The sequence below is a fragment of the Mercenaria mercenaria genome, chromosome 10 (genome assembly GCF_021730395.1).
Source record: "Mercenaria mercenaria strain notata chromosome 10, MADL_Memer_1, whole genome shotgun sequence".
Classification (NCBI taxonomy): Eukaryota; Metazoa; Mollusca; class Bivalvia; order Venerida; family Veneridae; genus Mercenaria; species Mercenaria mercenaria.
Window position 1 is genome coordinate 59,239,222 of NC_069370.1, and position 17,537 is coordinate 59,256,758.

General features: G+C 35.4%; 1 protein-coding gene and 1 long non-coding RNA gene across 6 annotated transcripts in view; one reads left to right on the forward strand and one right to left on the reverse strand.

Moving 5' to 3' along the window:
* The window catches only part of LOC123561423 (basic salivary proline-rich protein 3-like), a 244,315-nt gene that overhangs the window by 53,939 nt on the left and 172,839 nt on the right, over positions 1 to 17,537 (forward strand). The gene's annotated exons all lie outside the window — the stretch shown is intronic.
* Positions 10,430 to 14,531, reverse strand: LOC123540199 (uncharacterized). The gene is made up of 4 exons (XR_008372810.1): positions 14,373 to 14,531; positions 13,771 to 13,909; positions 13,279 to 13,363; positions 10,430 to 12,669 (listed from the first exon to the last, which is right to left on the reverse strand). It is a non-coding gene; the product is annotated as an uncharacterized LOC123540199 (long non-coding RNA).

Below are 17,537 nucleotides of genomic sequence, written 5' to 3' on the forward strand. Positions count from 1 at the left end.
TTTTAATATTATCAATTTCAGGAACAACTCATAAAAGGTGCTACTTTTGTAACTTTGTGAAGAAAGGCGAGGCAGGAGTAGGCAATTAGGCAATACTGAAAAAAACTTGTGTTACTGTAGGGCTGAAGAAGAAAGTCTTGAGGTGCAACTGTAAAAAGGCTTAACCAAACTATGCTGAACAAAGCGGTATGAATTATAAATATAAAGATACATCTGTTAATTTCCTTTTTAGCTCACCTGTCACGTGGTGACAGGCTGAGCTTTTGTGATTGCCCTTCGTCCATTGTCTGTCCACAATTTCTTGTCTGCACGATAGTGGTTTCATTAATGATTTTATTATGCCCCCCTTTGAAGGAGGGGTATATTGTTTTGCAGATGTCGGTTGGAATGTAGACCATTCCGTTTCCGGACGCTTTGGCCTAGGATCATGAAAGTTGATAGGGAGGTTGGTCATCACCAGCAGATGACCCTATTGATTTTGAGGTCTGTATGTCAAAGGTCAAGGTCACAGTGACCCTGAATATTAAAACGGTTTCCGAATGATAACTCAAGAACACTTGGGCCTAAGATCATGAAAGTTGATAGGGAGGTTGATAATGACCAGCAGATGACCCCTATTGATTTAGAGGTCAGTATGTTAAAGGTGAAGGTCACAGTGACCCTGAACAGTAAAACGGTTTCCGGATGATAACTCAAGAACGCTTTGGCCTAGGGTCACGAAAGTTGATAGGGAGGTTGGTCATGACCAGCAGATGACTTTGAGATCAGTATGTCAAAGGTCAAGGTCACAGTGACCAGGAACAGTAAAATGGTTTCCAGGCAATAACTCAAGAATGCTTGGGTCTTGTTTCAGGAAAATTGATAGTTGATTTTGAGGTCATTAGGTCAAAGGTCAAGGTCACATTGGCCAGGAACAGTTAAACGGTTTCTGTCCAAAACCATAGGGCCTAGGGCTTTGATATTTTTTATGTAGCAAAATCTAGTGGTTCTTTACTAAGATTATTCAGATTATTTCCATGGGGTCTAATATGGCCCCACCCTGGGGGTCACATGGTTTATATAGACTTATTTAAGAAAAAACTTTGAAAAACCTCTTGTCCAAAACCCCAGGGCCTAGGGCTTTGATATTTTCTATATGACATCATCTAGTGGTCCTCTACTAAGATTGTTCAAATTATTCCCCAAGGGTCAAATATGGCTCCACCCTGGGGGGGGGTCACATGATTTACATAGACTTATATAGGGAAAAACTTTGAAAATCTTCTTGTCCAAACCACAAAGACTATGGCTTTGATATTTTGTAATGTAGCATCATTTAGTGGTTCTCTACCAAGTTTGTTCAAGTTATCCCTTTTAGGGTCAAATATGGCCTCACCCCAGGGGTCATATGGTTCATATAGACTTATATAGGGAAAAACTTAGAATCTTCATGTCCATAACTTACATCATTCAAATTTGGACCACATGTATAGTTTTGAATGGCAAGATGAACCTTGACATGAGTTAACCTTGTTATTGACCTAGTGACCTACTTTTACATTTTTGAAGGTACAGGCTTCAAATTTGGACCACATGCATAGTCTTTTATTCAAAAATAAAATTTGACCTTGATTTTGACCTAGTGACCTACTTTCACATTTCTCAAGCTACAGCCTTCAAATTTGAACCACAAGCATAGTTTTGTGTACTGAAATGAACTTTGATCTTGAGATTGACCTAGTGACCTACTTTCACATTTCTGAAGGTACAAGCTTCAAATTTGGACCATTTGCATAGTTTTGTGTTCCGAAATAAAATTTGACCTTGATTTTGACCTAGTGACCTACTTTCACATTTCTCAAGCTACAGCCTTCAAGTTTGAACTACATGCATAGTTTTGTGAACCGAAATGAACTTTGACCTTGAGATTGACCTAGTGACCTACTTTCACATTTCTCAAGCTACAGGCTTCAAATTTGGACCGCATGCATATTTTTGTGTTTTGAATTGAAATTTGACATTGATTTTTACTGTTACCTACTTTCACATTTTTTAAGCTACAGCCTCCACATTTGAAGCACATGCATAGTTCTGTCTACCGAAATGAACTTTGACCTTGAAATTGATCTAGTGAACTGCTTTCACATTTCTCAAGACACAGCTTTCAAATTTGGACCACATACACATTGTTTTGTGCCAAAATGAAATTTGACCTTGATTTTGACCTTGAGCTAGTCTTGAAATTTGGAACATTCAAAAATGGCTCAGTGGATAGCGCCAACATCACTCTGTAATCTCTTTTTAGGTTAATAGGTTAAAGGTCAAGGTCAGATTAAACCAGAATGGTAGAACTTTTGTTTACAGTGAGTTCCTTGTGCAAATACTGAATGCATCAAGGGGGGCATTTCGTGTTCGACGAGCTCTTGTTTAACCAAACTTGCACACAACTTGTATCGCCATAAGATCTTGGTTCCTTTCTTGAACTGGCCAGATAATGGGTTATGGCCCCTAGAAGGGCCAAAATTAACTATTTTGACCTTGTCTGCACAATAGCAGCTTTATTTATGATTTGATTTTTACCAAACTTGCACACAACTTGTATCACCATAAGATCTTGGTTCCTTTCTAGAACTGGCCAGATCCCATTATGGGTTCCAGAGTTATGGCCTCTAAAAGCACAATAGCACCTTCATTTATGATTTGATTTTAACCAAACTTGCACACAACTTGTATCACCATAAGATCTTGTTTCCTTTTTATAAGCCCTAAGGGACGTATTATGTTATCGCCTTGGTGTCCATCTGTCTGTCTGTCTGTTGATTAGCAATTTCCCTTCCACTCTGTAACTCTTGAACCCCTTGAAGGATTTCAAAGAAACCTGAAACAAATGTTCATCTCATCAAAATGATGTGCAGAGCACAAGTTTTGGATGGCTTACTTCAAGGTCAAGGTCACACTTAAGGGACAAAGGTCATATGACTTTATTTTGTGTGTATATTGCTCTGCATTTGCGTTGCATTGCAGTGCTCTTATGTTTATTTGGCGGATCTTTCTTTTGTTCACTTACAATATTTTTTTAAAATTACTTTCCTTTTATGTTACTGTAAATAGCTTATTTAGTAACTTTTTTATTATTGGCCATTGGGAAAAACCGAGACCACTTTTCTGTGGTACAACATGGATGGTACCTCCAATTCATAGGTGTATTTTGACATATCTGTACCTTTAAGAAAATCTCATGATTCTTTTGATTGATCTTATAATGATTTTTTGACCTTCTTGTCCTTAAGTGCAATGATAACAGGTGAGCGATATAGGGCCATTATGGCCCTCTTGTTTAAGTGCACATCGATTTTGTTTACTTGACTTTGCCTCTGAATACAGGCTGTAGCCCATACAAAATTTTGAGTATTTTTCCCCAGTCTTCTCAAAATTTATCCACAATCTGAAAATTTCAAATTTTGTTTTTTTTTACCTTGAACATGATCTTCAACATGTAACTAGTTTCAGGCTCATTATGTCTCCCACCACACAGTGGTGTGGGAGACATATTGATTTACTCCAGTCTGTGTGTGTGTGTGTGTGTGTCAGTGTCTATCACAAAGCTTGTCCGCACTCTTAAGTCAAATATTTCTTATCCGATCTTCACCAAACTTAAACAAAATGTGTTTGACCATGAGACCTCAGCCAGGTTCAATAACTAGCCAAATCGATCCAGGCATATTGAAGTTACGGCCCTTGAATTACCAAAACTCAGCCTTTTTTCTCTTGTCTGCACTCTAAGTCAAACATTTCTCATCCTATCTTCACCAAACTGGAACGAAATGTGTTTGATCATGAGACTTCAGACAAGTTCGATAACTAGCCAAATCAGTCCAGGCCTTTTTTGAGTTACGGCCCTTGAATTACCGAAAAATCGGCCTTTTTACTCTTGTCTGCACTCTAAAGTCAAATATTTCTCATCTGATCTTCACCAATCTTGAATAAAATGTGCTTGACCATGAGACCTCGGCCAGGTTCGATAACTAGCCAAATCGGTTCAGGCATATTGCAGTTACGGCCCTTGAATTACCGAAAATCGGCCTTTTTGCTCTTGTCCACACTCTAAGTGGAACAGTTTTCATCCAATCTTCACCAAATTTGAACAATATGTGTTTGACCATAAGACATCGTACAAGTTTGATAATGAGTAATATCAATAGAGGCATTTTTGAGTTCTGGCCCTTGAATTGTAGTGAGTAAACAGTATATAAAGACTTACTTGCTATTTAGATGATTAGATTAGGCAGTTATGGGAGACATTCGCTTTTCTCAAAAGCAGCTCTAGTTTTATTTATGAAAATGTTTTCTAAGGAATATTTAACTTTTTGATTTTGTAATATAGCATTTTGATATCATTTATAGTGTTAAATTATGTTTCCGATTGTGAAGATGCCTGTGCCAAATGAGAAAAACAAGCACAATAATCGTCATCTGAATAAACTTTATTTCTTTATATTTTCACTGGGCCTCCATGGCCGTGTGGTCGATATAGCTGACTTTAAATCACTTGCCTCTCATTGATGTGATTTAGAGCCTTCTTGTGAGGAAGCCATCCAGGTTGCTCACGGAAAGTTGATGGTTCTACTCAGGTGCCGGCTCATACGATGAAATAATATACTGTGGGGCTCCTGAAGTCTTCTTCCACCATTAATACTGGAAACATCACCATATATGATCTATTATTGTCTCAGTGCAACGTTAAAATAAAGTGAATTAATTATTAGTCCCCTACTGGTTGAAAACCAGTTTCGGGGACTATAGGAATGTGCTTTTCTGTCATTCCATCTGTCCTTCCCTCTGTACGTCTGTCCGTCCGCAATTTCTTGTCCGGTCCATAACTCTTTCATCCATGAAGGGATTTTAATATAACTTGGCACAAATGTTCCCCATGATGAGATGATGTGTCATGCGCAAGACCCGAACCCCTAGCTTAAAGGTCAAGGTCACAGTTGGAGGTCAAAGTTCAACAGGGCTTTTCTCCTGTCAGGTCCATAACTCTCCCATGCATGAAGGGATTTTAAATGCGCTTGCGATAGTTTTTCTGATCAGGTCGATATTTACCACAACACCGTGCCAATTTGGTTGTTTCTAATCGATGTAGCTCATTGCAGAGTTCGAGCGGTCTTCTGCGCATGCCCGGAAAGGATTATCTAATGTTGTGTACTGCAAAAATGCGCAAATTATTGCATGCTCGCATGCTTTTAGTGTATAATATGTATGATATACTGACTAAAGGTTAGGGTTAGTATCACCATGGTTACAAAATATATACATTTAAAGTACTTTTAGCTCAGATTGCTTCAATCCGGCATTTACCTGAGTCTGTAATTTATATGGGCGCTCAAACTCTGAATTGAGTCACAGCCTTTTCTAATCCCATACTGTACATGCGTATTCGTAAACTATAGGTTTTGTTCGGAGAAAGGGGGAAACTTACATCGGTCTATGACATCAAAATACTTTAGAAACACGTTAAAATCCACTTATTAAGAATTCTCTCATTTGGTAATTTGATATATCTCTGAGTCATTTGCTCAAACACTGAAAGAGTTTCCATGGCATTTGTCAAGAAGTCTTTAACCTGCACTCTTCAAACTTAGTTAGATGATTGGCTAAATGGATTGGGTTACACCTATTGCTTTTAAGATCAATATGTTAAAGGTTACAGATGTGGCAGCCGAAATGATTAAATGATTTCTTCCTAAAGAAATCCAGAAAAAAGTTTCTACAATTACACTTTCAGCAAGTTTATTCCAAATGTTCCTATGGTGAGCAACCTTGGGCCATTTGATCCTCTTGTTAAGTATCTCTGCCTTAAGCTGAAGACAAATACAGAATACTGCCAAGAGTTTGGCTGAATAAGTGCCATTGTTTAAAATAAAAACTAATTATGTATTTCATACCAACCTAAGTTGTATAAATGCCCGCCACACCCCACCTTTTTTTAGCTAACCTGAGCACAAAGTGCTCAAAGATGAGCTTTTTTGGTCGCCCTGTGTCCGTCGTCGTCCATCATCGTCGGCGTCAACAGTTTGACTGTTAACACTCTAGAGGTCTCAAATTTGAGCCAATCTTAATGAAACTTGGTCAGAATGTTACCCTTAATAAAATCTTGGACGAGTTCTATATTGGGTCGTCTGGGGTTAAAAACTAGGTCACCAGGTCAAATCAAAGAAAAAGCTTGTTAACACTCCAGAGTTCACAATTTGGGCGAATCTTAATGAAACTTGGTCAGAATGTTACCCTCAATAAAGTCTTAGACAAATTTGATATTGGGTCATCTGAGGTCAAAAACTAGGTCACCAGGTCAGATCAAAGGAAAAGATTGTTAACACTGTAGAGGCCACATTTATGACTGTATCTTCATGAAACTTGGTCAGAATGTTAATCTTGATGATCTCAAGGTCCAGTTTGAATCTGTGGGGTCAAAAGCTAGGTCACCAGGTCAGATCAAAGGAAAAGCTAGTTTACACTGTAGAGGCCACATTTATGACCATATCTTAATGAAACTTGGTCAGAATGTTAGTCTTGAGGCTGTATATGTCAATTTTGAATCTGGGTCAGGTGGGGTCAAAAACTAGGTCACTAGGTCAAATCAAAAGAAAAGCTTGTTAACACTAGAGGCCACATTTATGACTGTATCTTTATGAAACTTGTCAGAATGTTAATCTTGATAATCTTTAGGTTAAGTTCGATTTAATTCTGTTATGTGAAACTCAATAAAATAGTAGAAGTGCCAACTTAAAATTGACAAAAATATGCAAAAATAGCCCTTGGGTCTGCTGAACAAGTATTCCTTTCTTTGCAAAATCATTTTCTTTTGATTTCTCTGAGCATGCTTCAAATATATATATTGTTTTCCATTAGGCCTAAAAAAATAATGTTGAGGTTCTGGTAACATTGCCAAAATTGCTAGGTAGGGTAGGTCGATTTTTGAGTCGGCTAAAGGCTGAAAGCCTTTTGACAAGTCCTTGCTGTTCAGCGATTCTCTAAATGGACCGAATAACACGTGAAGAGATGTAGTTCCATTAGATCTCTCAAACTTCAAACAGTTCACTGCACGAATGAAGTTAAGTTGTGTCAATTCCCTTTGCTATGACCAATATACGATGTAATCTGTCATATTTATACCCCCACCAAACATGTATGAGGGGGGTATATAGGAGTCAGTTTTGTCGCGTTTGTCGCGTCCCGTCGCGTCCCGTCCCGTCGCGTCCCGAAATCTATTATCTCAGTTATTACCAAATGGATTTGATTCAAACTTAAAATACATGTTCCACCTTATCACCCACATCATGTGACACAGGGTGCATAACTCTTGACACCAAGTTTTCATGAATTATGTCCCCTTTTACTTAGAATTTAAGGTTAATTTTGTTGTATTTTCACTATATCTCAGTTATTACTAAATGGATTTGATTCAAACTTAAAATAGATGTTCCACCTCGTCACCCACATCATGTGACATAAGGTGCATAACTCTGACACAATTTTTTTTATGAATTATGCCCCTTTTTACTTAGAATTTAAGGTTGATTTTGATGTATTTTCACTTTATCTCAGTTACTACTGAATGGATTTGATTCAAACTTAAAATAGATGTTCCACCTCATCACCCACATCATGTGCCCACATCATGTGACACAAGGTGCATAACTCTGACACCAAGCTTTCATGAATTATGTCCCCTTTTACTTAGAATTTAAGGCTAATTTTGTTGTATTTTCACTATATCTCAGTTATTACTAAATGGATTTGATTCAAACTTAAAATAGTTGTTCCACCTCATCACCCAGATGATGTGACATAAGGTGCTTAACTCTGAAATAAATTTTTTAAGAATTATGTCCCCTTTTACTTTAAATTTAAGGTTGATTTTGATGTATTTTCACTATATCTCAATTATTACAAAATGGATTTGATTCAAACTTAAAATAGGTGTTCCACCTCATCACCTACATCATGTGACACAAGGTGCATAACTCTGACACCAAGCTTTCATGAATTATGCCCCTTTTTACTTAGAATTTAAGGTTAATTTTGATGTATTTTCACTATATCTCAATTACTACTGAATGGATTTGATTCAGACATAAAATAGATGTTCCACCTCATCACCCACATCATGTGACACAAGGTGCATAACTCAAGAACACTATTTTTCTTGAATTGTGTCCCCTTTTACCTAGAATTTAATGTTAATTTTGATGTATTTTCACTATATCTCATTCTGATTGGCTTAGAGCCAAAGGGAAGTAACCTTTTTTAACCTTTGTACTGAGTTTCTTCCCCTGAAATTCCAGGAATTAGTCTATTTTTAGAAATCCTATTTTTAGATTTTCAATCTTTTTTATTATAAGTCCTATGTAAAAAGTAAAAACATTTTTCCGTGGTAACATGGGTCGGTAAGACACTTCTTTGTATTCACTTTTAGTGTATCTCTAATATTAGAGATTTAATATATTTACTAGTATTACTATACTAGTATTATACTAGTATTACTTATATGTGGAAGCCCAGGATGAAGTACTCCAAAGTATTTTTAAGATTCCTTATGGTTGCCATTCTTCTGTGACAAGACCGTATGGTGGGGGTATGAGTCACTCCTGTGACAGTTCTAGTTATGACTTGTAATTGTGCAATACTCGAATGTAACTCATTAAGCATAAATGTGCATTTTAAGAATTGCGCAGGCTTACAAAGCTTGGGTAACATCCAGCGAAAGACAAAAAATAGTTCCACAGGGCTCCAGATAAGGTGCGTATTAGCGTAAATTACGTATAGAAATAATGCAAATACGCATGTCTAATAATTTCTAAGCGTATAAAAACATATATAAAATTACAGAAACGCACACAATGCTTTTTTAAAAACAAAATCTGAATCGTCTGGATGCGTTAGGTAACATAGCCGATCAGCCTTAATTCTCCCACATTGAACGTAAACATGCATCGTATGATTTCTATAAACTTTGCGTGGGTTGAATTTTGCAGTCAGTAAATGGGTAAATTATCGGAATAAGAAGCTCTTACTGGTTTGTTTAGTTACTACTGCTATTAAAAATGATTTTAATTCTTATTTTTCGAGAAATAAACAAATCCGCGAAACATTAAATTGTATTTTCTTGTAGTTTTTGAAATCGAAAGTAGATCATCTATGTTTGGCTGCTTTCACGAAACGAAACAACTTTTTTATGAAAATATTTAAATAAGAGGTAATTTAACCGTAAACTTCAATGTCAGATACTGCCAATTGCTGCTAAATGTCTTCGTATCATCACAATTTGTAAAATATATTGTTGAAACTGGAGAAAAGTGTAATCGTATCCGGATATAATATTTTGGGTAAATATCGAGCTGTGTTATGAAATTTTAAGAAAAAAACTAAAAACAAACTGAAACTGGTAGACTATACTGTCAGTACATCAATCATTAGCCGACTCAGGCCCTTCAGGCCTTTGATTTATTTTTTTTTTTTTTTTTTTTTTGAGGTAAAGTGATTCATTTTTGAAAACCATTATATCTTGTAGTTTTTACTCAGTTTCAACTTAAAACCTAAGGTTTACAATGTATATTTGCTTTAAATGTTGTTGTGTGGCTGTCTTCTTCATTAGTCATTAGTTTAAACAAAACACTGATACTCCTGTGCGATAGTGTTGCATATTATAAACAATACACTTATGCCTTTGACAAAAATAATAACTACATGTATAAACATCAAACATTGAATAAAATCAATTGCAAACAAAGCTATCCGTCAAAAAATGTTTACCCCACCCACTTGAAACAAACCTGCGTTCATAGACATGCCGGACCAACAAAATTTTGCCGACCGAACATAAAATATGATATAAGCAGGAATCTTGCTTCCTTTTATCAGTATGCAGCTATTGGTATATTTTTCTTGTATCTAGTCAGTTCTACATTGCTTTGGATTCAAAAATCCCGAAAAATAATTATTTTGAAAAGTGTCCCAAAAATATGGACACAATATTCATCATTCAACCCACCTGTGTTTAAAGCGAAAAAAACATTAACAATTATCGGTAATTATTCTGTTGATAAACTAAGTAATTGGCTTTGTTTTCATGATCAATTAAAACCCCCTCAAAGAGCTAAAAGAAGTGTGTGCGTATCATTGCATCTGAAGTGGAGATCAAAGCGGTATAGTTGCCCGAATTGTCATGCATACGTAGTTGCGCCATCACTGTCGATCGACCGCCTCGGTCTTTAAATTGCTGGAGAGAAATCAATAAAAAAAGTTTCTTCTTTATTTTTTTTTTGAAAGGGAATGTGCAATATCTCGTATTAACTGACAGGTAAATGTGTCAAACGATAATAGTAGATATAGGCATTGTACCTAATTTAAAGAATATTTAAAAAATGGAATAAAAAAGTAAATATTGTCATATATGATGTCATTGCATGATACAACAACTTTTATTTTCAATGTTCTGTCATCAGTAATGGTATAATGTTCAAAAGATGATCAACAACAAATAGTCCTATCTGTGTAAAGGGAAGGTAACTGTGTAACTAAATATTGGTTACTTAAGACAGTACTAGTTATCTCCCTTATCAATTTGCATATAAAGTGTCAGAATTGACCCTAAATTGACCTATGGTCTGTTTCATGTAGCAATCAAAGAAAACACTGATGTTCTTAAATATTTATTTAATTCTGTTTATATGAAATATAATGATTATTACAATGTTTTATGAAAATACTACAGGTATGTTAATGAAAGTAATAAGTATGTGGTATTGCACTTTGTTGACAGTAAAAAATATGAATTATACAAAAATGGAAATTTTCATGAGATAAAGAACATAGCCACAATTGATTAAAAACATAAGATCATCAAAAATAAGCCAACCAATTTCTAGGAAAAGGCAATTTCATAGTAACAGAGAAAATCAAAAAGTACTGGAAAAGAGGTCAAATGTTGCCTCATAGTACTACTTCTTACTGTTTGAATAATGCCAGTTTAATTCAAAATACAACATTTTTGGAAACTTTTATGAAAGTTTTATGGAGGCTGCTGAAGACCAGTAGCCTGTAATGTGATATAAAATCTGAAATACAAAACGTTTGACTAGTACAGTGGTTACATCACTGTAGTGTTTCTAAAGTAACCGTGCCACTATCCAAGTTGACAGGGAACTTAAGGAAATTAACCTGCAAAGTTTCGTGAAGACTAATCAATAATATATTGTCCAGACAAACAAATCAGGACAGGCACAGGCAGACCATTTGGACAACTAAGTCTTCATTTCCGTAAACTGGCACAACAAAAAGTAATGACAATTTAAAATACTGAAAACATACTCATGACAAGTACAAAAGGGCCAACATGTCTGAGTCATAGAACTTTCTGATCTTATGATGCTTAATGAGGTAACATGTTACACAAAATATTGCTATGGTAAGAAAAGGGCAATAATTATGAAAAAAGCCAAATGCAGTTATGGAACTAGTGCATTTAGTGTCAAATTATTACAGTTTGCAATTGTAAGACGTTTATTACATTTTTCATTAACAAAGTGGAAGGTGCTTTATGTATTTTTATGACAAAACATGTCTCCCACCTATGTATACCTTTAGCTGTGGCGGCTATTTTGTGCAGCAAAATGGAAAGTGTTGGTACTGATCACTCCTGTGAAGTTTCATCAAAATCTGTTAAGTAGTTTTAACCTGTGAAAGCCGACAAGATTTTTCTATTTTTAGCTATGGCTGCAATTAAGTGCATCAAAACGAAACATGCAAGCGATATGCACAACACTATGCTTGGTACAGATCAGTCCTGTGAAGTTTCATCAAAATCTGGCCAGCAGCTTGTCCTCTTAAAGCCAGACAGGTTTAATGCGGATAGACGAGAAGGCATAATTAATACCTCTCACCACCTTTAGATGAGACATAATTCCGAGATAAAACCTTACATACAACACTTTACAAAATCAGGATGCTAAAAATGGATGTGCAATACCTTTACCTATTCTTCAGTGAAATGAAAAAGGACAAAACACAAGTTATATGGAGGAGTTATGGGCCATGACACGTACGATAAACAAATGTTTTAAGACTGAAGAAAATGCATTGATTAGTTCAAAAATTTACATTAGTGTTTTAGTTCAATATAAACTTTGTCATTCTAAAATAATATTGCAGTTATAATGACCAATCACTTTTTAGATTTATGAAAGAAGAAAAAACAATTTATGCCAACCTTAAACTTACAACTTTAAAAGCGAAAAATATCAAACGTTTTACTGTGGTATTGCATGAAATTAAATTTTGTCACCATACAAATAATTAATGATTTTGATAATACTGATCACTATGGTCTTATGTTTGATTTTGTGAACATACTGTGCTATAAACTGGGACAAAACAGTACTGATACACTACAAGACACAGTATTTTGAAAATTATAACAGTGTAATGTTTACATATTCTCAAAGTTTCTGAATCACATTTACATGCACGGCTGGACAGGACTTGCTGCTCTCTACATGCGTGTCCTACAATAACAGCAAATATGTAACAAAGTTGATTCAGAAGGCTCCTCTATACTAAACTGTGCAAGCTGCAGACACTGATCTTGAACAATAGCTGAACTGTGACACCGAAGATTTCACAGGTATATATCTGAAGAAAGAAATACATATTGTAGTTACTCTGTATTCGAGGTGTCTGCAGCTCTTTAATATTCAAAATATGTGTATTTCTGAATATATAAGGTAGAATAAAAGTGTTACTAGATTAATAAAACTTCAACATATCTTATGCATAAGACCCATTTTAGTAGAATATATGAAGAGGCCAATAGTGACCCTAAGTCACTCACTTGACCTTACTATTTGACCTAAAATATATGTATGACACTTTTTATTTTGAAATATTATGATGGCAGGCTATATTTTATTCTATATCTTAAATATTTTGAAAAAAACACACCTTATACTTGATATTTCATAATTTATATCTTACATTCACCTTTTTAAGCTTATAACAATAGAATTGTGTTTACCTTTTTAATTAATTTCAGGAGAAAAATGTAAGATATTTGGAAAGTTACATTCATAAGTCTGTAATTATTTGGTACTGTATAATTTCTTTTTGTAAGTGTAAAGTTTATATATCATACTTTACCCTTGGTCTCAGGTGAAATAAACTTTACACAAGCCTCTAGAAGTGATATATACCAAATCAATAACTGAATTACATTGTAACTCTTTGAATATTGTAAACAATTACCTGAAGGTATCAATATCTGTGTTTAATTAAGTCATACAGATCAACACTGGCATTCTCATCATATGAATCCACAGAACATTTTACACTGAAATAAAGAAACAGCTTCCTGCATATTTTGTACTTCAATTACTGAAATTTACAGATTTTACATTAAATTAGGACTCTAATCCATTGAAAACATCAAGTGACAGATATCAAGAAAACATTGCATTAAAAAGATATTTAAACAAAATGGTTAATGCTATAGTGTATTTAAAAGCTTTGAAACATGGTTAGTGGCTGACAATAGTAGTTCTTTTATCTCTGTATCATATGAAAGGCTAAGAGATAAGAAGTCTGAATAGATATCTTTACCTAAGTCAAAGCTTCTCGATTCAAAATGGTTGGCTGTACCATCCTCCATGAAACTTCATAAAATCATTTTATGTGTATCTGTTAAATGTTTAGGGGAATGTAATTTTAATAACTGGCATTATATTACCCTTGACATACCCTTCCATCCTGTATAAATTGCCTTTAAAAAGAAATTACATAGAAGTATTATCCCATTGTTTTGACTGCCCCTGCTCTATCTAACTTTTCAAGCTTCTGCAGCCACTTTTATGTGTCATCTGTTCGCTTGTACTTCTTTCTGAAATGAGGTAATTATAATAGAATATTTCAATAACTTATAATAAATATATTTTATTATTCTTTTCCTACAATTTCCAACAGTTTATTTTGAAAATTCATTTTATCGCAATTAAATTCTGTTCTGACTACAGCTAAAATACATAGAACAGACTATAAGCTAAGATAAGGTCAAAGGTCACTCTAAAAGGGAAAATCGGTAAACTTAGGCCCAGTTAATAACAGATGCTTTAAATAAGCTGTCACTTCACACATTAATTTGCCATAGGATTATGTTTCTACAAACAAAAAACAAGAAAAAACAAATTAATAGAAAGAACATTTTTGGGCAATTTAAAAAGCGACAATGAAAGTGAAAGTAGAAAGTCAATATTTTCTTATCGACTTTTCTTTCGTAATTTCCATTTAAAGCGTAACAGTTTACTTTCATACTGTATTGAATAATCCATAAACATTATACTTACCGTTTAAATGCATGAACAATCCTCATGGTACCCGTAAACTTATAATGTGTTGATAACCTCTCAGTTTTCGGCCGTTTTCACGTGAAAATACGAAACCGGTGTTGACATAAATGTTCTACTTCCGGCGGTATTCGATTGCGTAAATCGGCTCTAGTACTATGCCTAGTAGATATCCTACCTCTGTGACCTATTTGCCCTCAAGGAATTTACATTATTGTGAGAAGAATATCTTACATAGTGTTGTGTCAAAAAATAAATGTACAAAGATTCATTTAAAACTTATTAAAAACCACAACGACATCATACTGCTTTATTTTAAAACCACATTTCTATTTACATCCACGAGGTCACGTAACCTATTCTGGTTACATTCTACCAATTCAATTCCTTATTTATTTCATATTAATAACAAAACATTCAGACCTCATTTTCAGCACTTTAGAGCATTTCAATGATATGAAAACCATATATGGTCATTTAGTATAATATGTCTTCTTATCAAAAATAGAAAAATATTGACATGTTATGTTGAATATAAGAAAAATAATCTGTTCTGAGAAACATCACCCTCTAAAAATGCCCCCATGAAAACAGCTGTTTAGCAGTTACGCGTAGGTAGACATTTTTCGCAAAGAATGAAACTTATTCCAAGAAATTTACAATGATAATGGTCTAGATCTATTCTCAATAAGCAATAAACATAAGCTAAAAATTTAACTGTCACCTCCTCATGTCACTCATTATACCAGATTTCATCCATAGCATGGAACTACATTTTGGAGTACTTCACATGTAACACTGAGTAGTCACTTCCGGTTTGGCTTAATCCATCCTTCTGCCACACTTGGAAATCTGCTAGCCAAAGATCGTTTTACTCCATGTATTTAAATTGCTGCCGCTTTTTCATTATTTAAGATTTTTTAATTCTGTTTTTTGTACTTTCTGGTCAAAAGTCTGAATTGTATGATCATAGTATGTATCATTTATTTACTTTTAGAAATAAAAAAATAATTAAGATTTTGCGTACATTTCTGTCAATATCTTACTAAAATCGTTACAGAATTCAAACTGTATTACTTCTCAAGCGGTGATGAAAATTTGAGGTGATAATATTAAAGAATGAATGCACTATGTACGTTTCTTGTGTACGTGTCGATATTTAAAACGAAAGTAACGGCGATGTAAATATTACGATAGGTCGCACGTGCTCGTGGAATGGAAAATTACCAGCATGACGTATTGATATCTTTACGATTCGCGGGTAAATTCCACTCGATCCAGGTAATTTTTCTGGATGTAATTTCTGAATTTGGTAAGTTACGACGTAAAAACCACTCGGCCGAGTATGCTGGACGGTCGGACCAGCCTCGACTCATAAAACGGCGGTCCGCGTCAATATCTTCCGGTCTTATCCGTCGGACCGACAAATTTCGCAATGTCTGGCGTCGAAAAAAAACAGCAGGGTTGGAACCTTTTGCTAGGTAGGGTCTGGTGACCCGAACCACAACATTTTTTTTTTTAGGCCTTATAAAATTGCTTAGATATCAAATTTATGCTGATTATTGTAATTTACTGAAATATATTTTAGGAGTATAAAAATTTTGAAAATTGTTAAAAATAGCATCATATCAAGGGGCAAATACATTTAAACAAAGTTAGTGACGTAGTATTTTTATTAATCCCCCACCACAAAAGTGGAATGATCTCCGTCCTTCTGTCCGTGTGTCCGTCTGTCCATAACACTTTCGTGTCCGCTCCATATCTTCTAAACCCCTTAAAGGATTTTCATGAAACTTGGGTCAAATGATCACCTCATCAAGATGATGTGCAAAACCCATGAGTCAGTGATGCGGGCTCAAGGTCAAGGTCACAACTAAGGTTTGAGCCTTCCATTTTGTGTCCACTCTATATCTCCTAAACCCCTTGAAGGATTTTCATCAAACTTAGTCAAATGATCACCTTATCAAGGCAACGTGCAGAACTCATGAGTCAGCCATGCTGGCTCAAGGTCAAGGTCACAACTGCAGGTCATAGGTTTGAGCCTTCCATTTTGTGTCTGCTCTGCTCAGTGGCGGGGGATTTAGCTGTCTTTCAGACTGCCTTTTATTTCATTTTTCAATACATCATAATATGATCTTTTAATACAGAACATTTCATCAAAATCTATTATTGGGTCTTTAATATTACTTTGCACAAATGTATCTCATAATAAGACGATATGCGTGCCCAAATTCCAGACCCCTAGCTCAAAGATCAAGGTCACACTTAGCAGTCAAATGTTAATATAACATAAACAGGGTCTGCCTCGTGTCCGATCCATAACTCTGTCATTCAATAAGGAATTTTAATATCATTTGGCACAATGTTCCCCATGAGGAGAGGATGTGTCATGCCAAGACTCATATCCCTAGCTCAAAGGTCAAGGTCACAATTGGAGGTCAAAGGTCAACAGGGCTTTTCTTCTGTCCGATCCATAACTCTCCCATCCATGAAGGGATTTTAATATTACTTGGCTCAAATGCACTTCAAAATAAGATGATGTGTCTTGCCCAACTTTCAGACCCCTAGCTCAAAGGTCAAGGTCACACTTAGCAGTCAAATAATAACATGGCATGAACAGGGTCTGCTTTGTGTCCAGTCCATAAACTCTGTCATCCATGAAAGGATTTTTATATCACTTGGCACAAATGTTCCCCAGGCGATGTGCCATGCACAAGACCTAGACCACTACCTCAAAGGTCAAGGTCACAATTGGGAGGTCAAATGTTAACGGATTTTTTCCTGTCCGGTCCATAATCTGCCATCCATGAAGGGATTTTAATATAACTTGGCACAAATGTTCCCCATGATGAGATGACATGTCATGCCAACACCCAGAACCCTGGCTTAAAGGTCAAGGTCACACTTTGAGATCAGAGGTCAATAGGACTTTTTTCCTGTCCGGTTAATAACTTTGTCATGCAAGGCATGATTTAAATATCAGTTGGCACAAATATTTCCCTGGATGAGATAACTTGTCATGCACAGAACCCGGGCCCTAAGTCTGAGGTCAAGGTCACACTTAAAGGCAAAGGTCAGATACAAAAAATGACTTTGTGGGGAGCATTTCTTCTTCATGCATGGAGGGATTTTGATGGAACTTGGCACAAATGTTTACCACTATGA